At 40.4% G+C, this 25,159-nt stretch overlaps 1 protein-coding gene across 12 annotated transcripts in view; it reads right to left on the bottom strand.

Annotated features, from left to right (window-relative positions):
- The window catches only part of MLLT10 (MLLT10 histone lysine methyltransferase DOT1L cofactor), a 252,303-nt gene that overhangs the window by 211,667 nt on the left and 15,477 nt on the right, over positions 1 to 25,159 (bottom strand). Inside the window, exon 1 of one of the 12 annotated variants that reach the window (XM_082449643.1) lies at positions 23,965 to 24,153. The exons of the other annotated variants lie outside the window; for them this stretch is intronic. The gene's annotated coding sequence lies outside the window, so the exon portion shown is untranslated. Of the gene's footprint in view, positions 1 to 23,964; positions 24,154 to 25,159 lie in introns of those variants that run through there. 12 annotated transcript variants of the gene reach the window in all.

Below are 25,159 nucleotides of genomic sequence, written 5' to 3'. Positions count from 1 at the left end.
CATGCCGCGGAGCGGCTAGGCCCGTGAGCCACAATTACTGAGCCTGCGCGTCTGGAGCCCGTGCTCCGCAACAAGAGAGGCCGCGATGGTGAGAGGCCCGCGCACCGCGATGAAGAGTGGCCCCCGCTCGCCGCAACTGGAGAAAGCCCTCGCACAGAAGCGAAGACCCAACACAGCCATAAATAAATGAATTAAATAAATAAATAAACCCCAAAAAAAAGTTTAAAAAAAAATCATTAAAAAGAAAAAAAGATATATAGGGACTTCCCTGGTGGTCCAGTGGTTAAGACCCCATGCTTCCACTGCAGGGGGCTCGGATTTGATCCCTGGTTGGGGAACTAAGATCCCACATGCTGCAAGGCATGGCCAAAAAAAATAAATGAAACCTTAAAAAAAAAAAGATAAATATCCTAATTAAAAACTGGGGCAAGGATCTGAATAGCCATTTCTCCAAAGAAAACACATAAATGACCAAAACAAGCCCGTGAAAAGACATACAAATCAGGCTTCCCTGGTGGTGCAGTGGTTAACAATCCACCTGCCAATGCAGGGGACACGGGTTTGAGCCCTGGTCCAGGAAGATCCCACATGCTGCGGAGCAACTAGGCCCGTGCGCCACAACTGCTGAGCCTGCACTCTAGAGCCCATGAACCACAACTACTGAGTCCACGTGCCACTACTACTGAAGCCCGCGTGCCTAGAGCCCATGCTCCGCAACGAGAAGCCCGTGCACCGCAACCAAGAGTAGCCCCCACTCGCCACAGCTAGAGAAAGCCCATGAGCAGCAACGAAGACCCAATGCAGCCAAAAGGAAATAATTAAAATAAATAAATTTAGTAAAAAAAAAAAAAAAAAAAAGGAAATACAAATCAACACCACAATGAGATACCACGAGGATGGCTAAAATCAAAAGATAAACAATAACAGATAAACAAATCCTGTTGGCAAGAATGTGGAGAAATCAGAACCCTCATATATCGCTGATGAGAGTTTAAAATGGTGTGGCTGGGCTTCCCTGGTGGCGCAGTGGTTGAGAATCTGCCTGCCAATGCAGGCGACACAGGTTCGAGCCCTGGTCTGGGAAGATCCCACGTGCCGCGGAGCCACTAGGCCCGTGAGCCACAATTACTGAGCCTGCGCGTCTGGAGCCTGTGCTCTGCAGCAAGAGAGGCTGCGATAATGAGAGGCTCGCGCACCGCGATGAAGAGTGGCCCCCGCTTGCCGCAACTAGAGAAAGCCCTCGCACAGAAACGAAGACCCAACACAGCCATAAATAAATAAATATTTAAAAAAATAAAATAAAATAAAATAAAATAAAATGGTGTGGCTACTTCAGCAGTTCCTCAAAAAGTTAAACACAGTTACCACATGGGTCAAAAATTCCACACCCAAAAGAAATGAAACCATACATCTACCCAAAAACATGTATGGAAATGTTCAAAACAGCATTATTCAGAATAGCTAAAATATAGATAAAATCTAAATGCCGATCAACTAATGAGTGAACAAATAAAATGTGCCAGATCCGTACAATGGAATGTTATTCAACAAAAAAAAGGAATAAGGTTCTAATACATGCTAAAACATGAGTGAACCTTAAAAACATTTTGCTAAAAGAAAAAAGCCACTCACACAAAGTCACCACCTAGTGTATGACTCCATCTATATGAAATGTCCAGAACAGAGACAGAGATTAGATTACTGGTTGCCAGGAGTTGGAGAAGTTTGATAATGAGGAGTGGCTGCTAATGAACAAAGAAGCTTCTCTTTGAAGTGATAAAAATGTTCTAAAATTGATAATGTCAATAACTGCACAATTCTGTCAATATAGTGAAAACTACTGAATTGTACACTTTAAATGGCTGAACTGTATGATATGTGAATTTTATATCATTAAAACCATTTTTTTAAAAGTAACTTTGGGGGGACTTCCCTGGTGGCTCAGTGGTTAAGAAGAATCTGCCTGCCAATGCAGGGGACACAGTTCAAGCCCTGGTGTGGGAAGATTCCACATGCCACGTAGCAACTAAGCCCGTGCGCCACAACTACTGAGCCTGCTCTCCAGAGCCTGCAAGCCACAACTACTGAGCCCACGCACCTAGAGCCCGTGCTCCACAACAAGAGAAGCCACCACAATGAGAAGTCCATGCACTGCAATGAAGAGTAGCCCCCGCTCACCACAACTAGAGAAAGCCTGCGTGCAGCAACAAAGACCCAACGCAGCCCCCCCAAAAAAATTAATTAATTTTAAAAAAAAGTAACTTTCAAATATATTAAAAAGAAAAAAAAATGAGACAAACAGAAAATAACTTCATAAAATGGTAGATGTAAACCCAATCACGTATTTACATTAAATGTGAAGAGACTAAACTTAAGAGACTAGTTAAAAAGCAGAGTGTGTTGGCACAGACATAAAAGTGAAACCCGGGACTTCCCTCGTGGCGCAGTGGTTGAGAGTCTGCTTGCCAGTGCGGGGGACATGGGTTCGAGCCCTGGCCCGGGAGGATCCCACATGCTGCGGAGCAGCTGAGCCCCTGCTCCACAACTGCTGAGCAACCCCCGCTCTCCACAACTAGAGAAAGCCCACACACAGCAGCGAAGACCCAGTGCAGCCAAAAATAAATAAATAAAAATAAATTTATTTAAAAAAAAAAAAAAAGGGAAACCCAATTATACAATATATCATCTATAAGAGATATGCTCTAAATGAGACACAAACAGGTCGAAAGTAAATGGATAAAAAAAGATATACCAGGGACTTCCCTGGTGGCGCAGTGGTTAAGGATCTGCCTGCCAATGCAAGGGACAGGGGTTCGAGCCCTGGTCCAGGAAGATCCCACATGCCACGGAGCAACTAAGCCCGTGCACCACAACTACTGAGCCTGTGCTCTAGAGCCTGTGAGCCACAACTACTGAAGCCCGGGTGCCTAGAGCCCGTGCTCTGCAACAAGAGAAGCCACCTAATGGGAAGTCCGTGCACTGCAATGAAGAGTAGCCCCCGCTTACCACAACTAGAGAAAGCCTGCGTGCAGCAACCAAGACCCAAAGCAGCCTAAATTAATTAATTAATTTAAAAAAACAGAAAAGATATACCATACAAATCGAAAGTATAAGATGGTGAGTAGCTATACTTAATATCACAAACAAAAGAGATTTCAAGACATAGAAAATTAGTGATGATAAATGGGGACATTTCATAATGATAAATGTCAAATAATGAGCCATAATAATCATAAATGTGCACTTAATAACAATGCTTCAAAATATACATATAGCAAAAACCAACACAAGTACACAATTCCACAAACACAGTAAGATATTTTAACACTTCTGTCTCAGTAACTGACAAAATTAGACACCCCCCCCAACAAAAATCAATAACCTGAACAATACTAAAACCACCGTACACATTCCTTTCAGGTGACTATGGTACATTCACCACAAAATAAGACACAATGAATTAAAAGGAATGAAATAATACGAAGGCAACTTCCCTGGTGGCGCAGTGGTTAAGAATCCGCCTGCAATGCAGGGGCCACGGGTTCCAGCCCTAGTCTGGAAAGATCCCACATGCCGTGGAGCAACTGAGCCCGTGCGCCACAACTACTGAGCCTGCTCTCTAGAGCCTACGAGCCACAAATACTGAGCCCACATGCTGCAACTACTGAAACCCATGGGCCTAGAGCCCGTGCTCCGCAACAAGAGAAGCCACTGCAATGAGAAGCCCGTGCACCTCAACGAAGCCCGCGAGCAGCAGCCAAGACCTAACGCAGCCAAAAATAAAATTAAAAAAATAAAGAAAGAGGGCTTCCCTGGTGGCGCAGTGGTTGAGAATCTGCCTGCTGATGCAGGGGACACGGGTTCGAGCCCTGGTCTGGGAGGATCCCACATGCTGCGGAGCAACTGGGCCCGTGAGCCACAATTACTGAGCCTGCGTGTCTGAAGCCTGTGCTCCACAACAAGAGAGGCCGCGATGGTGAGAGGCCCACGCACCGCGATTAAGAGTGGTCCCCACTTGCCGCAACTAGAGAAAGCCCTCGCACAGAAACGAAGACTCAACACAGTCATAAATAAATAAATAAATAAAAAGAACGTGAATTTCTAAAAAAAAGAAAGAAAGAAAGAAATCTTACAAAGTATGTTCCCTGACCATGCTAGGGGAAAAAGCTATAAAATTAATTAATAACCTAAGATTTCACCTGAAGAATCTACAAAGGTGCAAACTAAACCCAAAGTGAGAAGAAGAAAGTAAATAGTAAAGAGCAGAAAAAAATGAGATAGAAACACTAAAGAAAATTTAAAATCAAAGACTGTCCTTTGGAAAGATAAACAAAGTTGATAAACTTCTAGCTAAACTAATTTAAAACATACACAAAAATTACCAATATCAGTAATAAAGGAGGAATTATCACTATAGAACCCACAGATAACTAAAAAACCGAAGATTAACTTTACACTAACCAATTCAACAACTTAGATGAAATGGAAAAATGCCTTGAAAAATACAATTTACCAAAATTGACAAGATGAAACAAAATCTGAAGAGCCCTTACGTTGAATCCATCATCAAAATCCTTCCCTAAAATACAACTCTAGGCTCAGATTTTTTCACTGGTAAATTCCATCAAACACCAAGGAGAAAACAGAATCAATCTCACACAAACACTTCTAGAAAATAGACTACTTCTGAAATCATTTTCTAAGTTCAGCACAAAAAGTACTAATGAATATACCAATACTACCAAAACCTAAAAACAAACTACAAAAAAAATTACAGACTAACATCTCTGAAGTACATAGATGCAAAAATATTTAATAAAAATACTAGCAATTTAAATCCTGCAATATAAAAAAAGAATAATACACCATGACCAAGCAGAGTTTATTCCAGGAATACAAGATTGATATAACATATGAAAATAAAACAATGAAATTCATATTAATTCTGCAAAAACATCACATAATCATCTCGACAGATGCAGAAAAGGCATTTGGCAAAACAACATCCATTCATGTCATAAACTGTCGCAAAACTAGGAAGAGAAGAGATCCTACTCAACCTGTTAATCATACCTTTTCATTCTGTATTTTTGATACTTTGAGGCCTTGCTGACCCTGGAGGGCTGTCCCTCCCAAGGCTAATTCCTGGAGATAGCAAACAACTCCCCAGCTTGCTTTCATATGCAAACCAACCAACTAAAAGCTCATACCCCCAACCATCTCTATTTTACACTGGCTACTATACTCCCCTGCCCTAATCACCCCAGGGCCAGGTACCAGACAACTAGGGGCAGGCCCCATACCCCAAAGCCCTTGATATTATTCAAACTAGACAATCCTAAACCTGATTACAAGTCCTTGACTATTTCTTCCCACAGAAACCAAAATAAAGGCTCTTGCCTTTACTTTTTCCCCCATTCACACCTGCTGCATCCTAATTAGGGTGCTTCCCCATGTGTCTTCCTAGGCTGTGGTATACCCGCCCTCCTCTGGGGAATCTGTGAGTATAACGAATTATCTTTTCAATGGCAATCATCTCTTGATCTGTTAGCCTTCCCTGCCATACTTAAGCAATAATAAAACCAGTATTTTAAAACAACCTGATAATGATCATCAATAAAAGTCTACAGCTCACATAATTAATGGCATAAAACTGAATCCTTTCCCCAAAGAATGGGACCAAGACCTAAGTGCATGCGATAAGAGAAGAAAATAAAAATACAAATTGGAAAGAGGTAAAAATCTTTATAACGTGATCACTATTAGAAAAATCGAATTAAGTTGTCTAGAAAAAAACTTGTAGAACTAACGTGAGTTAAGGTTGTTAAGACACAAATCAATAAACATAAGTCAATTCTATTTCCATATACTAAGAATAACTAAAAATTGAATTCTTTAAAATACTCCCTCCAATAATATCAAATAACATGAAATATTTCAAAATAAAAATAACTTTTAAAAAAAAGACATGCAAAACCAAAGGCTGAAAACTACAAAACACTGCTCAGGAAAACACAAAGATGACCTAAATAAATGGAGAGATATGCCGTGCTAATGAACAGGAATATCTAACATTGTCAACATGTCAATTCTCCTCAAATTGATCTACAGATTCAAAGCAACTGCAATCATAATCCCATCAGCCTTTCAGAGAAATGCAAAAGCAAATATCAAACTTTTTATGGAAGTGGTAAGGACTTAGCAAAGCAATCTTGAAAAAGATGAAAAAGATTGAAGGACTTGCAAATCTGATTTCAAGACTTTCTATAAAGTTACAAATAATCAAAAGTTTGGTAATGGGTGGGAGGGAGGGAGATGCAAGAGGGAAGAGATATGGGAACATATGTATATGTATAACTGATTCACTTTGTTATAAAGCAGAAACTAACACACCTTTGTAAAGCAATTATACTCCAATAAAGATGTTAAAAAAAAAAAAAAAGTTTGGTAATGATATAAGGACAAACAGATCAGTGTAACAGAATAAAGATTTCTGAAATAGAACCAAACCCACTTCTGCAGCCATGTAATGTTTCACCAAAGCAACCCAGTGAGGAAAGGAAACTCTTCTCAATAAAATAGTGCAGGGCTTCCCCGGTGGCACAGTAGTTAAGAATCCGCCTGCCAATCAATGCAGGAGTCATGGGTTCGAGCCCTGGTCCGGGAAGATCCCACATGCCACAGAGCAACTAAGTCCATGCACCACAACTACTGAGCCTGCACTCTAGAGCCCGTGAGCCACAACTACTGAGCCCACATGCCACAACTACTGAAGCCCACGCACCTAGAGCCCGTGCTCTGCAACGAGAGAAGCCCTCACTCGCCGCAACTAGAGAAAAGCCCACGTGCAGCAACGAAGACCCAATGCAGCCAAAAAAATAAAATAAATAAATTTTTTTTAAAAAGTTACATTTTAATAAAATGGTGCAGAAACAATTATGCAAAAAACAAAACCTATAAAACTTAATTTGAGATGCATCACAGACCTAAATACAAATTAGCAAAAACAAAAAGTTTTAGAGGAAACAAAGGAAATTACCTTCATGACTTCAGGGTTAGGCAAAAGTGTCTTAGCTCACAGTAAGCAATAACTATAAAAGAAAAAACTGATAAATTAGACTTCATCAGACTTAGACATTTCTGCTCATCAAAAGGCACAGTTAAGAAAATAAATAGGAAACAGACTTGGAGAAAGTACTTACAAAACACTTATCTAACAGAGGACTGGTATCCAAAACATATAAGGACCTTCTGCAATGCAAAACAAAAAAAAGAAAGAAAAAAACAAAGAAAAAAATAAGGAGAGAAAGAAGGAAAAAGGCTAAAGCTTTGAACAAACTCTTCACAAGAGAAACACACGAATGGTCAATAAGCAAATTAAAATGTGCTCAATATCACTGGTCAATATGAAAATAAAAATAAAACCACAATAATACCACTTCCAGTCAAGATGGAATGAAAGAGACCAGATTTAGCCTTCTGCATGAAATAATAAAAACCTAACAAAATGTATGAAACAATAATACTGAAGATTTTAGACAAGTAACGAAAGACAGTGATCCCTGGGAGACAAGAAACAAACAACACAAGCATACATTTGCCCAGCTTACTGCCTTGAGAGTCTCCAGGCCGTGGAAGGAACCCAGGCAGAACCTGTGGGCTCCCCAAGTTGAGGAAATGGAGCTGGGAGTCCAAGGAAGCCAAGGTGGCTAGAGCTCACAAGGGAGACCAGCACTGAGTAGAAAGCTGGAGAGAGAGAGAAAAATGAAGAGATCTACAGAGGCTCACCCTACAATATGTTGAGTAACTAATCAGCACTTGCTTGTGAGAGAACTATTCAAGGCCAGAGAAAGAACCACGAAACATTTAGAAGTGACAGCACCCACACCTCACACAAGGATACAAATAATGGCTGTTCTCAAAAGCCAGAATAGAAAACCAACTAATTCATACTGCATCAGAGTACTAAGAAGCATAATACCTCAGAAGGAGGGGAAAATTTAACCTAGACTAAACCTAGCTCTGGTCCATTCAAACAAAACATAAAAGCAAGACCCAAAAGCAACAAACTGTTTTCCAGTAACTTAACCATGTCATAGAACAAAGTCCAAAAATATTTTTGGGCATACTTTATAAAACAGAGAATCTAACAAGATAAAATTCACAGCCTTTCTCACCTTCTGAGATGGCCCACACTCTGCCTGTGGAGTGTGTTTCTCTCTAAATAAATCCACTTCTTACCTATCACTTTGTCTCTCACTGAATTCTTTCTGCGATGAGACATCAAGAACCTGAGCTTCATTAAGTCCTGAGACCAGTTGTTCTACAGGAACTGAGACCCCCACACTCAGGTGGAGGATGGCGACTACCTGCTGAGCACAAGCACTAGACCCCAGGCTGTTCAGACCAGAAAGCTGATGATGAAGATTCCTAAAACACCACACTGTTACTTCACAACACATCAATGAGAAGAAAGTCATGAATCCTACAGCCTTCACCCCCAAATGTTGCCTTTAAAACTGCTCCCCTGAAAGCCATTGGGGAGTTTGGGTCTTTTGAGCATGAGCTCCTTGCTTGGCCCTGAAATAAACCTTTCTCTGCTCCAAAAGAAAAAAAAAAAAGATAAAATTCACAACAACTAAAAGACATATACAGAAGCAGTAAATTATACCCCATAATAAAACAAAAACCAGTCAAACCTTGAAATGTCAATCTTGAAATGACAAGAAGAATTAGTATACAAGTCCTTTCAAACAATTAGTATGAATACAGTTCATATGTTCAAGGAGACAGGGGAAATATTAAACTTGTTAAGTAGAAACATCAAATAAAATAAAGTGAACTTCTAGAGATGAAACTCATAAGGTCTAAGAAGAAAAACATACTGTGTGAGATTTATAGCACATGAAACCAAGTAATAGTTACTAACCAAAATGAAACAGAAAAAAAGTACTTTTAAAAAATGAACAGAGCATAGATTAGCTTTGAGACAACTTCAAGAAGCCAAGTACACTTATAAATGGAGCCACAAAGGAGATAATACAGAAAAATATACTTGAAGAAATAACATCAACCATTTTCCAAATTTGATGAAAACTATAAACAGCTAGAACAAAGCACTCTTTAAATAAACGCCAAGCAACAGAAACATGAAGAAATGTAAACCAAAACATATTATGATCAAATCGCCTACAACCAGAAATAAAGATCTTTAAAGCAGCCAGAGAAAAAGGATATATTACATACTGCAGAATCAAAGAAAGTTGAAATGGTTACATTAATTTCATATAAAGTAGAATTAATAAAAATCAACAATATTGGGACTTCCCTGGTGGCACAGTGGTTAAGAATCCACCTGCCAGTGCAGAGGACACAGGTTCGAGCCCTGGTCCAGGAAGATCCCACATGCCGTGGAGCAACTAAGCCCGTGCGCCACAACTACTGAGCCTGCTCTCTAGAGCCTGCAAGCCACAACTACTGAGCATGTGCCACAACTACTGAAGCCTGGGTACCTAGAGCCTGCGCTCCACAACAAGAGAAGCCACCGCAATGAGAAGCCCGCGCACCGCAACAAAGAGTAGCCCCCACTCGCCGCAACTAGAGAAAGCCTGTGCATAGCAATGAAGACCCAACGCAGCCAAGAATTTAAAAAAATAAAATTTTAAAATTTTAAAATTTAAAATCAATAATATTATCATAAAAGAGGATCATTTCTCAAAGATACAGGGTACAGCTCATTAAGAAAATACGAAAAATCTAAAACATTTGTTCACCTAATAACAGCTTCAAAAAACATAAAGTAAAAATAGTCCTAACCACTGGACTGCCAGGAGATTCCAAGATGTTTGTAATTTTAACATCTGACATGGATGCTAGAATCATCTAATGAAGATTTTAAAGCAGCCCTGATAAAAATTATTCAACACACAATTATGAACATAAAAATGAAAACTAGAAAACTTTAGCAAAAAATTGAAGATATAAGGAAGAACAAAATGGAAACTTTAGAACTGAAAAGTACAGTAAGAAAGAGCTCACTGGATGACCTCAAGAGCAGAAAGAGAGGAAAAGAATCAGTGAACGAGAAGATATTACAGTGAAAATAGCTCAATGTATACAACAGAGAGAAAACAGACTGAAAAAAAAAAATGAAAAGAGCCTTGTGATTTCCCCAGTGGTCCAGTGGGTAAGACTACATGCTCCCAATGCAGGGGGCACAGGTTCGATCCCTGGTCAGGGTGCTAAGATCCCACATGCCACACAGCTAAAAAATGCTAATCACCTGAGTCTTCGGCAAGTCGTAAGAGTAACATCAAAGATCACTGATGACAAATCACCATAACAAATATAATAATGAGAAAGTTTGAAACATTGCAAGAATTACCAAAATGTGATACAGAAACATGAAGTGAGCAAATGCTGTTAGAAAAATGGCGCAGACAGGCTTCCTCAATGAGTTGCCACAAACCTTCAATTTGTTAAAAAAAGAAAGTAAGTGCATCTGTGAGGTACAATAAAGTGAAGTGCAATAAAACGAGGTGTGCCTATGTAGGGAAAACATAATTTAAAAGAGAGCAGCTTTCTCATCAGAAACCACAGAGGCCAGAAAGACATGGCACAACAATAAAAGAGGAAGCCTCAAGGAAAATGAAAAAAATATATTAAACTGAATGGAGGGACTTCCCCAGTGGCTCAGTGGTTAAAAATCTGCCTGCCAATGCAGGGGACACGGGTTCGATCCCTGGTCCAGGAAGATCCCACATGCCGCAGAGCAACTAAGCCCATGCACCACAACTACTGAGCCCGCAAGCCACAACTCCTGAGCCCACACGCCACAACCACTGAAGCCCGTGCACTCTAGGGCACACGTGCCGCAACTACCGAGCCTGCATGCTGCAACTACTGAAGCCTGCACGCCTACAGTCTGTGCTCTGCAACAAAGAGAAGCCATCGCAATGAGAAGCCCGTGCACCGCAACGAAGAGTAGCCCCCACTCGCCACAACTAGAAAAAGCCCACATGCAGCAACGAGGACCCAACACAGCCAAAAATAAATAAAATTTTTTAAAAAACTGAATGAAAATGAAAATATAACATACCAAACCTTGGGGGACATAGCCAAACCAGTGGAAAGAGGGAAGTCTGTAACAATGCAAAGAAAAGTGGAAAAGTCTCAAATCAATACAGTAGTCTTAAGATTCCACCTCAGGAAACAAAAACATAAGTAAACCCAAAGCAAGCAGAAGTAAGTAAAAAAATATACAGCAGAAATCACTGAAATTTAAAATAGAGAAAAAATTACTTCCCTGGTGGCACAGTGGTTAAGAATCCACCAATGCAGGGGACACGGGCTCGAGCCCTGGTCCAGGAAGATCCCACACACTGCGGAGCTACTGAGCCCGCGTGCCACAGCTACTGAAGCCCACACGCCTACAGCCTGTGCTCCGCAACAAGAGAAGCCACCACAATGAGAAGCCCCAGCAATGAGAAGCCCGCGTGCTGCAACGAAGAGCAGCCCCCACTTGCCGCAACTAGAGAAAGCCCATGTGCAGCAACGAAGACGCAGTGCAGCCAAAAATAAATGAATAAAATAAATTTTAAAAATAAAAAAATAAAATAGAAAAAAAAAATCAACAAAACTAGGAGCTGGTCCTTTGAAAAGATCAATAAAATTTCTAAACCTCTATCAACACCTGACAAATCACAGGAATGAGACAGGGGCTATCAGTACAAATCCTGCAGACATCAAAAGGATAAGGGAATGCTACCAACAACTTCACACACATAAATATCACAGCTTAGACCAAATGGATCCCTTCCTGGAAAAATACAAACTACTCCAACTCACCAATCATGAAACTGATAATGTGAATAGCCCTATATTTAAAATGTTTAATTTGTACTTCAAAAACTACCAAAAAAATAGGAAGGTCCAGATAGTTTAAAAGGAGAACTGTACCAAATGTTTAAAGAAGAATTAACACCAATTCTATGAAATCTCTTCCAGAAAACAGAAAATGAAGGAGCATTTCCCAACTCATTTTATGAAGGTAGTATTACTCCAATACCCAAACCAAAGAGTATGAAAAGAAAAAACTATAGATAATATGTATCATGAATAGAGACACAAAAATCCTTAACAAAATAAGCACAGAATCCCATAACATATAAAAGGAATTATATGCCATGATCAAGTGGGGCTTACTCCAAGACTGGTTAAATATGCAAAATCAGTGAATGTAATCTACCATATTAACAGGCTAAAGGAAAAAAATTACATGCATCAATTGATGCAGAATAATTAACAAAATTCAGCACCCATACATGACTTTCAAAAAGCTGAGAATAGGAAAATAGGTAAATTTCCTCACCTTCATATAGAACATCTACAAAAAAACCTACTTAGTGACATCCTACTTAGTGGTTTGCATCACTGAGGGAATGCCTTCCCCCTAAGGTCAGAAAAAAGTATGTCCACTCTCAACAATCTTAATGAACATGGTGCTGAAATTTCTAGTCAAAACAATTAGGCAAGCATAAAAGGGCATATAAATTGAGAAGGAAAAAATAAAAATAACCCTATTTGCAGATGACACAATAATCACAAAACAAAACTCCCAGAATAAGTGAATTCAACAAGGTCATAGGATGCAAGATACATATAAAAATCAGTTGTTATTTCAAAACACTACCAATAAATGCACGGACACCAAAATTAAACATACAACATTATATACAATTGCTTCCCCCAAAATTAAATACTTAGAAATCCACAAAACACGCACAGGACTTATAGGCTGAAAACTATGCCAAACTGAACAACAACAACAAAAAAAAAAACAAGGGGGCTTCGCTGGTGCCACAGTGGTTGAGAATCTGCCTGCCAATGGAGGGGACACGGGTTCGAGCCCTGGTCTGGGAAGATCCCACATTCCGCGGAGCAACTGGGTCCATGCGCCACAACTACTGAGCCTGCACATCTGGAGCTTGTGCTCCGCAACAAGAGAGGCCGCGACGGTGAAAGGCCCGCGCACCGCGATGAAGAGTGGCCCCCACTCGCCGCAACTAGAGAAAGCCCTTGCACAGAAACGAAGACCTAACACAGCCAAAAATAAATAAATAAATAAATAAAAATTTTAAAAAAAAAACAAGGAAAACCTAAATAAATGGAAAAACACAGAACGTTCATGGATTAGAAGACTCAACAGAGTAAAGATGTCAGTTCTCCACAAATTGCTATTCAGTTTAATAGTATCGTATCAAAATTCTAGCAAGATTTTTGGACAGATAAAGACAGGTTATGCTAAAATATACTCTTTTTTTTTTGGGCTGCTTTGGGTCTTCATTGCTGCGTGCAGGCCTCCTCTAGTTGTGGCAAGCAGGAGCTAGTCTTCGTTGCGGTGGCTTCTCTTGTTGCGGAGCACGGGCTCTAGGCGCACAGCCTAGCGGGCTCAGTAGTTGTGGCTCATGGGCTCTAGAGTGCAAGCTCAGCAGTTGTGGCCCACGGGCTTAAATGCTCCACAGCATGTGGGATCTTCCTGGACCAGGGCTCGAATCCGTGTCCCCTGCATTGGCAGGCGGATTTTTAACCACTGCGCCACCAGGGAAGTTCCTATACATGTTTGTAAAAACCAACAATGCGGACTTCCCTGGTGGCGCAGTGGTTGGGGATCCGCCTGCCAATGCAGGGGACACGGGTTCGGGCCCTAGTCTGGGAGCATTCCCCGTGCTGCGGAGCGGCTAAGCTCCTGCGCCACAGCTGCTGGGCCTGCACTCTGGAGCCCACGTGTCATGGCTACTGGGTTTGCATGCTGCAGCTGCTGAGGCCTGCGCACCTGGAGCCCGTGCTCCGCGGCCGGGGAGGCCACTGCAGTAAAAGGCCCGCGCACCGCGGCAGGGAGTAGCCCCCGCTCATCACAGCTGGAGGGGGCCCACACATGGCAGTGAGGACCCAATGCAGCCAAAAATAAAATTAAAAATAAATAAGGACTTCCCTGGTGGTGCAGTGGTTAAGAATCCGCCTGCCACTGCAGGGATCAACACGGTTTCGATCTCTGGTCCACGAAGATCCCACATGCCACGGAGCAACTAAGCCCACGTGTCACAACTACTGAAGCCTGCGCGCCTAGAGCCCAGGCTCTGCAACAAGAGAAGCCACTGAAATGAGAAACCCGCACAGCAACAAAAGAATAGCCCCCGCTCGCCACAACTACAGGAAGCCTGCGCGCAGCAACGAAGCCTCAACGCAGCCAAAAATAAATTTAAAAATTAAAAAAAAAGAAAAAGAAAAGAACACAAACAACAAATGTTGGTGAGGATGTGGAGAAAAGGGAACCCTTATGCATCGTTAGTGGGAAGGTACACTGGTGCAGCCACTGTGGAAAACAGTATGGCGGTTTTTCAAAAAACTAAAAATAGAACTACCATATGACCCAGCAATTCTACTCCTAAATATACACCTTAAAAAAATAAGAACACTAATTCGAAAAGATATTTGCACCCCAATGTTCACAGCAGCATTATTTACCATTGCCAAGATACAGAAACAACCTAAGTGTCCATCAACAGATGAATGGATAAAGAAAATGTGACAGACACATTACACACACACACATACACATGTATATACATATGCCATGCAACACTACTCAGCCATAAAAAAGAATGAAATTTTGCCATTTGCAACAACATGGATGGACCTGGAGAGTATTATGCTATGTGAAATAAGTCAGAGAGAGACAAATACTGTATGTTTTCACTTATATGTGGAATCTAAAAGATAAAACAAATTAATGAATATAACAAAACAGAACAGACTCAGATGCAGAGAAAAAACTAGCGGTTACCAGTGGGGAGGGGCAAGACAGGGGTAGGGAATTAAGAGCTACAAACTACTATGTATAAAATAAATAACCTACAAGGATATATTGCACAACACAGAAAATATAGCCAATATTTTATAATAACTATAAATGGAGTATAACCTTTAAAAACTGTGAATCACTATGTTATACACCTGTAACTCACATAATATTGTATATCAACTATACCTCAACAAAAAACAATAATTAAAAATATATATATATTAGTAGTTACAAGGGACTAAGCCTGGGGGCAGAAAGGAAACAGGTGTAGCTGTAAAAAGAGTACCATGAGGGATCCTTGTGGTAATGGATATATTCTCTTTGTTAACTGCATCAATTTCAATATCCTGGTGGGGATACCATCCTACAGTTCTTCAAGATGTTATTAGCATTGGGGAAAATGGATAAATGGAAATTGGGTAAATAGTAATTATTTCTTATACCTGTATGTGACTCTACATTTGACACAAAAGGCTTTAATTAAAAAATAATTGTAGGGACTTCCCTGGTGGCGCAGTGCTTAAGAATCTGCCTGCCAATGCAGGGGACACGGGTTCGAGCCCTGGTCCGGGAAAATCCCACAGGCTGCGGAGCAACTAAGCCCGTGCGCCACAACGACTGAGCCTGTGCTGTAGAGCCCATGAGCCACAACTACTGAGCGCACATGCTGCAACTACTGAAGCCTGCATGCCTAGAGCCCGTGCTCTGCAACGAAAGAAGCCACTGCAATAAGAAGCCCATACAGCACAACAAAGAGTAGCCTCTGCTTGATGCAACCAGAGAAAACACACACGCAGCAACAAAGACCCAATGCAGCCATAAATAAATAAATAAATTTATTAAAAAATAATAATAATAACTGTAGGGGACTTCCCTGTTGGCACAGTGGTTGAGAATCCGCCTGCCAATGCAGGGGACACGGGTTCGAGCCCTAGTCCAGGAAGATCCCACATGCCACGGGGCAACTAAGCCCATGCACCACAATTACTGAGCCTGCGCTCTAGAGCCCGTGAGCCACAACTACTGAGCCTGCATGCTGCAACTACTGAAGCACGCACACCTAGAGCCCGTGCTCCGTAACAAAAGCCACTGCAATGAGAAGCCTGCGCACTGCAATAAAGAGTAGCCCCCGCTCGCCACAACTAGAGAAACCCCACGCAGCAACGAAGACCCAGTGCAGACAAAAATAAAATAAATAAATAAAGAGATTTTTTTTTTTAATTGATTTAAAAAAAAAAATTGTAGGGACTTCCCTGGTGGTCCAGTGTTAAAGAATCCGCCTTCCAATGCAGGGGACGTGGATTCAATCCCTGGTCGGGGAACTAAGATCCCACACGCCACAGGGCAACTAAGCCCGCACACCGCAACTACTGAGCCCTCACGCCTCAACTAGAGAGCCCACACGCTGCAAAGTACAGAGCCCACACGCTCTGGAGCCCACGTGCCACAACTAGAAAGAGAAAACACACCACAACTAGAGAGAAGCCCACACGCTGCAACGAAGATCCCGCATACCACAACTAAGACCCGATGCAGCCAAAAAATAATAAATAAAATAAATAAATAAAAAATAATTGTAAATGAACAATCCGAAAAGGAAATTAAGAAAACAATTAACTGCATTTATAAGACCATCAAAAAAGAAAGAAAGAAAACCTTGGGAATAAACTTACCCAGAGGCAAATAACTTGTACACTGAAAACTACATAATGTTGCTGAAAAAAATTAAAGGTGACACAAATAAATGTAAGTTCACAGACTGGAAGAATGTTAAGACGTCATCACTATCCAAAGTGATCTACAGATTCAATGCAATTGATGCCAAAATCCCAAGAACATTTTACGCAGAAATAGAAAAATTATTCCTAAAATTCGTTTGGAATCTCAAGGAACCCTGAATAGACACTAAAATCATGAAAATGAAGAACAAAGTCAGAGGACTCACACTTCCTGATTTCAAAACTTACTGCAAAGCTACAGTAACCAAAGTGGTCTGTACAGGCATAAAGGCAGACATACGGAAGAGCATAGAGAGCCCAGAAATAAATCCTTGCATGTACTACGGTCAAATGACTTTTGACAAGGACGCCAAACCATTCAATGGGGGAAAATCACCTTTTCAATACATGATGCTAGGAAAACTGGATATCCACATGCAAAACAATAAAGTTGGACTCTTACCTTACACCATATAAAAAATTAACCCAAAATGGATCAAAGACCTAAATAAATGTTAAGGGCTAAAACTTAAAAAACACTTGAAAGAGAAAATGTTTAAAAAAAAAAAAAAGAGAGACAAAATGTAAGGGAAATCTTCATGACACTGGATATGGCAATTATTTCTTAGACATGACACCAAAAGCACAGGCATCAAAAAACAAAAATAGATAAATTGAACATCATCAAAATTAAAACTTTTGTGCATCAAAGAACATTAGCATAAGAATGAAAAAACCCACAGAAGAGGAGAAAATATTTGTAAATCGTATATCTGATAAGGGTCTAGATCCAAAACTAGATAAAGAATTCTTACAATTCAACAACAAAAAGACAAACAACCCAAATACAAAATGGGCAAAGAACTGAATAGGCATTTCCCCAAAGATTTACAAATGGCCAAAAAGCACATGAAAAGACGCTCAGCATCACTAACCATTAGGGAGATACAGATTAAAACCATAAGAAGGTAACACCACTTCATACCATTAACGTGGCTATTATCAAAAAAATGAGATGGAGGGGATGTGGAGAAATTGGAACCCTCATGCACTGCCAATAGGAATGTAAAACAGTGCAGCCATGGTGAAAAACATTTTGGCAGTTCCTCAGAAAGTTGAACATAGAATTACCATATGATCCAGCAATTTCACTCCTAGTATATACCCAAAAAAACTGAAAAGAGGGACTCAAGTAGATACCTGTACACCAATGTTCATAGTAGCATTATTCACAATAGTTAAAAGGTAGAAACAATCCAAGAGTCCATCAAAACATGAATGTAGGGCCTCCCTGGTGGCGCAGTGGTTGGGAGTCTGCCTGCCAATGCAGGGGACACGGGTTCGAGCCCTGGTCTGGGAAGATCCCACATGCCGCAGAGCAACTGGGCCCGTGAGCCACAACTGCTGAGCCTGAGCGTTTGGAGCCTCTGCTCCGCAACAAGAGAGGCCGCGATAGTGACAGGCCCGCGCACCGCGATGAAGAGTGGCCCCCGCTCGCCGCAACTGGAGAAAGCCCTCGCACAGAAACGAAGACCCAACACAGCCAAAAATAAACATAATAAATAAATAATAAATTAAAATTAAAAAAAAAAAACATGAATGTATAAACAAAATGTGATACATACATACAATGGACTATTATTCAGCCATAAAAAGTAAATTCTGACATGTCTACAACATGGATGAACATTAAATGCTTTAATAACTAAGTGAAATAAAGGACAAATATTGCATGATCCCACTTAAATGAGGCATCTATAGCAGACAAATTTCATAAAATAGAAACTAGGATACTAGAAGCTACCAGGGGCTGAGGAGAGGGTGGTAGGGGGATTTCTTTAATGGGTACAGAGTGTCTGTTTGGGATGATGAAAAAGTTCCAGAAATAGATACTGGTGATGGTTATACAACATTATGAATGTGCTTAATGCCACTGAACTGAATTGCATACTCAAAAATAGTTAAAATGGTAAATTTTATGTTGTATACATTTTACCAGAATTAAAAAAGAAAACCTAACAACTAGACATTACTATGTTCATAGACTGAAAGATTCAAAACTGTAAATAGATGTCTCAAATTGATTTACAGAATCAATGCAAAGCTAATCAAAACACTAAATGGATTTTTCATGGAACAGTAAGATTCTAAATGGTTATCAAATACAAAGAGCAAGAGGCAAAATATTAAAAAAAAGAAAAAGACAAGAGGGAAATACTAATTTTATCTGACATATGTCCAGACTTTAAAAAGCTAGAGTAAAAAAGAAAAATAGAAGCTAGAGTAATTTTAAAACTGGTATCGGCATAAAGAACAGAACAGCAAGTCCAAAAACAAATCTACACATATGCATACACTGCTGATTCATGACACAGTGGCACAGTACAGCAAAAGTGGAAAGAATGGTGTTAAAGTAACTGGATGTTCCTTTTTAACATAATATGTAATATATACTATGTGTACAATATGTATAAAATATATAAATATATAATGTATGTAAAATAGATACTTTTTCCCCCATTTCATTCTATACATGAAATCAAATCCAGATGAGTTGGTTATAGACCTAAATGTAAAAAGCAGTTAAAAAAAAATAATTCTTTTATAGGAAAATCATTTCATGACCTCAATTTAGGAAAAGATTTAACAGGTTGCAAAAAACACTAAGAAACAAACAAAAAAAAAAAACCCTAAGAACAAAAACAACCCACCTGAAAATTCTGACTACAGTGAAATTGAGAACTTCGCATTAAAAGGATAAAAAATGAACCACTAACACAGAGAAGCCATCTGCAAGTCACAAGTGAGAAAATCTTAATGGCCTATAAATATACAAAAAGGGTTTCACCATCATTAGTAATCAGGGAATTGCAAAGTAAAAACCACAATGAGACTACCAAAATGACTAAACTTAAAAAGACTGACATACTAAGCATTGGGTAAGGATGTAGAGCAAAAAAGCCATTCACTGGTGGGAAAGTGAAATAACCACTTCTAAAAAAGGAGTGGCCTCCCTGGCAACCTAACAACTCCACCTCTTAGCACATACCCTAGAGTAACATTTCTCAAGCTTTTTTGACCATGAACCACTCTAAGAAATACGTTTTATACGGCAACCCCATATATATACACAGAATACTAAAACTGCACTGTCAATTTTTTTCTGTTCTAGTTCATTTTTTAATGCTGGTTGCTCCCCACTAAATTGATTTTATGACCCTTCTTGGAGCAACCCCAGCAGTTTGATTAGTAGTGAGCTGAATTCCTGCAAGTGTACAAGAATATTCACAAAAGTGTTCATAAATTGCAAAACACTGACAAAAATCTACATGTCCATCAACAGGAGAATGGACACTGGTGTAATTCAAATGCTGAAATCATGGAACAAAGGAAATTAATAAACTACAGCTACATGCATCAAATAGATGAATCTCAAAAACAAAATGTAAATCAAAAAAATCAATACAGCATTACTCCATTCACATGAAGTTCAAAACAGCCACAACTAAATAAAATACTGTTTAGAAGTAAAGGAAGAAGAATTAACACAAAATTCAGTAGTTTCTCCTTCAGGTGAAGAGAGGACTGTGCTCAAAGGGAGGCACACAAGAGTCAAAGGTACGGGCAAAATGTTCTCCTTATTAAGCTTGGTCGCTAAATATATGGATACTCACTTTATTATTTTAAGTGTCCATATACTGGGTACACCCTCTTTTCTTTGCATCACAGATCTTACAATTAAAAATAAGTGATGAGGGGCTTCCCTGGTGGCACAGTGGTTAAGAACCCGCCTGCAAGGCACGGGACACGGGTTTGAGCCCTGGTCCAGGAAGATCCCACATGCAGTGGAGCAACTAAGCCCGGACGCCACAACTACTGAGCCTGCGCTCTATAGCCCGCGAGCCACAACTACTGAAGCCCGTGCGCCTAGATCTCATGCTCCGCAACGAGAAGCCACTGCAATGAAGGGTAGCCCCCGCTTGCCGCAACTACAGAAAGCCCGTGCACAGCAACAAAGACCCAACACAGCCAAAAATAATCTTTTAAAAATAATAATAGGTGATGAAAATTCTACACATAAACACACACAAGTGAGAAAAGTAAATTAAAATGCACAGGGTGGGTCCAAAGAAATTAGGAGTCTTTGTTTGAATATGAGTAAAATATCAATACTCTTACGGCTTACAATGCACAGCTATTTGTACAAAGGACAAAAGAAACATATTTTGACATACATTATCCATATATCAAAGAAACACAAAGGATGGAGTGTGTTTGGCAGAGAAAACTAGCACTTCCCCCCAAAAGTTAGTCGCCAAAAGCACTCAAACATCCATAAATATTAATCATATGTTGCCAAAGAAGTGAAGAGGAAAAAAAGCTTCTGAAAAGTCCTTTTTTAAAAATATTTATTTATTTATTTTTGCCTGCGTTGGGTCTTCGTCGCTGCGTGCCGGCTTTCTCTAGTTGCAGCGAGCAGGAGCTACCCTTTACTGCAGTGTGCGGGCTTCTCATTGCGGTGGCTTCTCATCGCAGTGGCTTCTCATCTTGCGGAGCACAGGCTCTAGACGTGGGGGCTTCACTCGTTGTGGCACGTGGGCTCAAGTAGTTGTGGCACACGGGCTCTAGACGTGGGGGCTTCACTCGTTGTGGCACGTGGGCTCAAGTAGTTGTGGCACACGGGCTTAGCTGCTCCGGGGCATGTGGGATCTTCCCGGACCAGGGCTCGAACCCGTGTCCCCTGCATTGGCAGGCGGATTCTTAACCACCGCACCACCAGGGAAGCCCTAGAAAGTCTTAAGTGAAATGAAACTTTCATGTACAGAGATACAGCTCATCTAAACTACCCCATCCTAATTTGGTTTTTTTTGGCCACACAGCACGGCATGCGGAACTTCCCCAAGCAGGAATCAAACCCTGTGCCCCTTGCAGTGGAAGCGTGGAGTCTTAACCACTGGACAACCAGGGAAGTCCACTCCATCCTAATTTTAAAGACAAAAGGAATCAGGTAGGAACTACGGGGGTTAAAACATACACATACAATAGCAGAAACTAATGAACCTCAGAAAAGATCCAAACATGAGGGAATAGTGGCCTTATTATTGATAATATACTTCCTAATCCTACCACATTGATGCTATTTCACTTCCTCCTATTCTAAAATAACATCAAGGACTTCCTTGATGGCACAGTGGTTAAGAATCCGCCTGCCAATGCAGGGCACAGGGGTTCGAGCCCTGGTCTGGGAAGATTCCACATGCCGCGGAGCAACTAATAAGCCCACACACAACTACTGAGTCTGCGCGCTCTGGAGCCCACGTGTCACAACTAGAGAGAAGCCCACGTGCCAAAACCAGAGAAGCCCGTGCACCACATCGAAAGATCCCACATGCCACAATGAAGATCCTGCATGCCGCAACTAAGACCCGATGCAGCTAAATAAATAAATAAATAAATAACATCATCTCTGGAGAGCCCAGGGTTCAAAACCTGGCTTACCCACTTTTATGTGACACTGAACAAATCATTAAACCTCTCTTTGCCTCAAGTTGCCTCCTCACTAAAAAAATTTATATTAAAATAGTACCTCTAGTTCATTGTCCTGTTGAGAGGGTGAAATGATGTATTCCTCTGTATTAAGCACCTGACACTACCTGGCATGTTATTAGAGCTCCATGACATTTTGCACATGAGGAAACTGAGGCTTATGAGATAAAATTGCACAGGCATAAATCTAGTCCATCTGACTCCAAAGCCCATGATCTTAACACTACTACCATACTACTTGGATATCTCTACATGAGATTATTAATTATGGATTTTTTTCTTTCCACTTATCTTTCTTTCTTTCCCTAATTATCAAAAATGAGCAGGCCTGCACTATACTAAAATCAGAGCAAAAATTTTTTAAGACAGAAGATAACAAACACTCTGGGCTTTGGGAGTCAGAGAACAGAAAAGCACTTGGAGCATCTGAGAATAAAATGCTGAAGTAATCTTTTGGGGTTATCTGTCTATTCATGGCTATGTGGAGGATACAGTGCAGAAAGTGAAAATAGGAGGGGTAGGGACAAGATAGATGGAAAAAGAAAAACTTACATCATGTTAGGGCAGCTATAATTTCTACTTGTCTCTAGAGCAATACCACCATAAATTTCTGACCCTACTATGTAACTACAGAACTAATTTTTTTATTGTTGGGGCCGGGGTTGGGGGGGTGGGTGGTTACCCAGCCACACCCTATGCAGAAATTACATGTGTGAGAGTGGAAATACTGCGGACCTGACAAAAGAATTCTCCCTGCACCAACAAGGTAACTAAGGAACTAAGATCCCACATGCCACTATAGGAGATTGGGAAATAACAATCATATTTGCTTTATAGGAGATAATCTTGAAATGTTGGGGAGGGGGACAGTACTGAAAGGAGAGAGGTAAAAAGACAAGGGAGAAAAGTTCACTCTAAAAATGTGTAACATGCTACCTTTTTGTAGAAAAGAAAGAAAAACAAGAGTCTATATATGTAGAAATATATACATACATGAATAAACTAGAAAAATGAATTAAAAACTAGTAACAACAGAGAAAGATGGAAAGCTAAACTGGGCAAATAAGAGGCAGGTTTAGCAGGAAGAATTTTCAGTGTGTATCTTTTTATATTTTCTGAACCATGTCAATATATCATCTAACCAAAAGTTACATAATTTAAGCTGTTGAAATAATCTAGACAAAAAAATAATCTAGATTATGTCAGTGACTACAGAAGTAGAGAAATTAAATTTAAGATGCCTAGGATATCTAAATAGAGATATCCAGAAGCCAACTGCAAATACGGATCTGAAGGCTAGAAAATTTTTCAGGTGACAGTGATGCCTCGAGGCACCCATAAGCATGCCAAAGTTTATCTAGGGTGAGGTAATCAAACAGGCCAGAGAAGTAATCACCTAACATAAATTTTAAACAAGTAAATAAGTAATGCCGAATAGGAATCCAAAAGGCAATGTTTAAAGAGGTACAAGTAGAAAACAGTTTATCAGAAGTCATGAGAAAAGAGAGTTGCAAGAAAGATGAGTGATCAGAGTTTTAAATGCTGAAAGTAGATCAAGTATAATGAAAAGTGAAAAAAAAATTTTGAATTTGGCCGTGTGAAGTTAATAGCAAAATCAGTAGAGTGGTAGACTTAAGAGTCAAATGTAACAATGTGAAGAACGAATGAACAGGAACTTGTGATATTTTATTTACTTATTTATACCTAAAACTTTTTTCAGAAAAGGATTTGAGGCAGACTACAAATAAAGGACCTGTATTATAATAAAAAAACAGAAAAATGAACAGTGAAAGCCAGTATGAGGGACATCCCCTGATTTAGGGAAACTGCTCTTACCCCTGACTCCAACTATGTAGTTCTAGTGAGGGTTGTCATTCATAGTACCCTCCCCACTCCAGCCACAGGGATGGTGGGTACATGATCCAAGACAGGCCAATCAGAGTCCTTCCCAGGATTCTTCAAGGCAGCCCCTTCTTCTGGTAGAAAGGGCTAGGAAGATGAGAGCCAAGAGCTGCCAGCAGTCATGGTTCCAGCCTCATGAAGTAGAGAGTCTGTAGTATGAGAGAATGAAATCAACACGCAGAGAAACAGAGATAAGAGGTGAAGTCCTAAACCCTACAGGACCAGGAGGAGAAAACAAATATACTAATAATCAGATTAACATAGCTGATGTAACTAAAGACCAGATTTGGTTCTGGGCTGCCTGATAGCCAGAACAAAAAGAAAAACCGGAATACGTATCATAGAGCTATCAAAGAAGGAGGAAATATACCAGATTCTAAAGGGAGACAATTTTCCTTATGCTAAATTATTAGAAGAATTTCTTGTACATGGATTTTTATATAAGGGTCACTGAAAGACAAAACAGACAGTGTCCATAATGAGAGTGTTACAGCAAACGCTGACTTCATATGCTACTGTTTCAAATGACAATTAAGGGACTTCTCTAGCAGCCCAGTGGTTAAGACTCCTTGCTTCCACTGCAGGGGGCACGGGTTCAATGCCTGGTCGGGGAACTAAGATCCCGCATACCACGCAGTGCGACCAAAAAAAAATTAAAAAAAAAAAAAAGACGATTAAGTTACACCTTAATCATTAAGCACAACTGAAAGGCTAGACCACAGTAGGCAGTTGAAGAAGCAGAGATATCAACTAATGGTTTTATTCTTCCAGGAAGCCTGCGAGTAAAAGGTGAAAAATGTAATAAAGGGAAAGTAAAATCCATGGGAAGATTCAAAAATGACTGTGAGGGCTTCCCTGGTGGCGCAGTGGTTGAGAATCTGCCTGCCAATGCAGGGGACACGGGTTCGAGCCCTGGTCTGGGAAGATCCCACATGCCGCAGAGCAACTGGGCCCGTGAGCCACAATTACTGAGCCTGCACGTCTGGAGCCTGTGCTCTGCAACAAGAGAGGCCGCGATAATGAGAGGCCCGCGCACCACGTTGAAGAATGGCCCCCACTTGCCGCAACTAGAGAAAGCCCTCGCACAGAAACGAAGACTCAACACAGCCAAAAATAAATAAATAATAAA

Source organism: Balaenoptera physalus (genome assembly GCF_965194825.1).
Source record: "Balaenoptera physalus genome assembly, chromosome: 2".
Taxonomy (NCBI): domain Eukaryota; kingdom Metazoa; phylum Chordata; class Mammalia; order Artiodactyla; family Balaenopteridae; genus Balaenoptera; species Balaenoptera physalus.
The sequence above is the reverse complement of the archived record's forward strand: the minus strand, read 5'-3'. Positions and strand labels throughout refer to the sequence as shown.